The sequence below is a fragment of the Macadamia integrifolia genome, chromosome 8 (assembly GCF_013358625.1).
Source record: "Macadamia integrifolia cultivar HAES 741 chromosome 8, SCU_Mint_v3, whole genome shotgun sequence".
Taxonomy (NCBI): Eukaryota; Viridiplantae; Streptophyta; class Magnoliopsida; order Proteales; family Proteaceae; genus Macadamia; species Macadamia integrifolia.
Window position 1 is genome coordinate 11,987,003 of NC_056564.1, and position 1,587 is coordinate 11,988,589.

Sequence of the window (1,587 nt, forward strand, 5' to 3'; positions counted from 1 at the left end):
CAGCCGTGGGATGACTCACTGGTCCCTAGACTCCATGGAGAAGATCATTGGGGTAGTACATGGTTCATTCATGCCACATGATACCCTGTCCTATATATGATATGGAATATGGACAACCTACTAAGATTAGTATTGTTTTCTATCTGGAATTGGTTCCATCAATGGACCACATCAAGCTTAAGTACCAATTGCATTCTAATTCCTTCAATAACTGTTTTCTTTGTATTATCCAGCCACCCAAACAGGACCCAATTTTAGTTGGGCGTTAGGGGTAGGTAACTCACAAGAGAAAGTTGGCTGGTCAAGTTTTGGCCCCACTATCTTAATGACCATAAATACAATAACGTACTACAGGGCTTCAATAAATAACTAGATGAGCCCATGGGACCACCTGTGAAGAGTTTCAGCCTCAGAACCTTGAATCCTTGATGGGTAAGGTATAGGGGTGTCAACAGTCCGGGTTGGTGCGGTTTCGGTCCGGTTTCACCGGTTTCGGTGTGAGTTTGGAAGTGACCGAAACCCAATCCATTAAGGATTTATCGGTTTCGGTCCGGTGTCGGCTTTGGTGCGGTTTGGGTTCGGGTTGGTACCGGTTTGGATTTATTAGGTTCATTTTGGTTTGGATCGGTTTTTTAAACCGGTATGGAGCCATTAGGAAACAACCAAATGATGAATTGTTGAACTTCGGTTTCTTAAATCGATTTGTAACCGGGTTGGTTTTGGTTTTTGGTCTAGTTTGGATTCGATTTTCCATACAAATGTATACAAAACTATTCAAATTTTGATTTTTTTAATGAATTTTGGAGTGTTTCGGTTTCTTACCAGTTTGGTTTCGGTTTCGGTTCGGGTTTTGAGCTGGTTTCGGGTTCATCCGATTTTCGGTGCGGTTCGATTTGGTTTTGGGGTTACAATACTCGAAACCGAACCGAACCAATAAGGCTTCGGTTCGGTTCGGTCCGGGTTGTTATCGGTTCGGTCCGGCCGGTTTTATCGGTTCGGTTTAGGAATTGACACCCCTAGGTGTAAGTGTGTCTTTGAAATGTTAAAGTAGAAATTTCGTGGAATGGCGGGCTGTTGGAGCCTTATCTTTTTCTTCTTTTAAGCAATACTCATGATTTGAGGATGTGTTATGTTAAAGATGTTTAAAGGGTGAAATAGACATTCTACTTATAGATGTAAATTGAATATTTAAGGTGAGGATATAATAGTCTTTCACCATATAAATTAATTGCATGAGTATGTTTGTCATTTTTAAAACTAAAAGGGGGTGTTTGTATCATTTTCTGAAATATAAGAAAAGGCGTTAATTTAAGAGGAAAGTCACGAGTATATTTTCTCTATATATATATATTTTTTAAATGTCTATCCAACACATAATTCATTTTATTTTTATATACATCCCGCTCTTCACTCATTTAATAGCAGAAAATATATGTCCAGGTGAACTTATATGCACAGATCTAAACTGGTTTTGAAACCCCAGCACCTTGCCCTTTAGAATACGCGCGGTCCCTGTCGCACTCTCGTCTCTACGCGAGAAAGGAAGTCAAATTAATCATTGAGTAGCCAGCAGCTTCTCAGTAATAA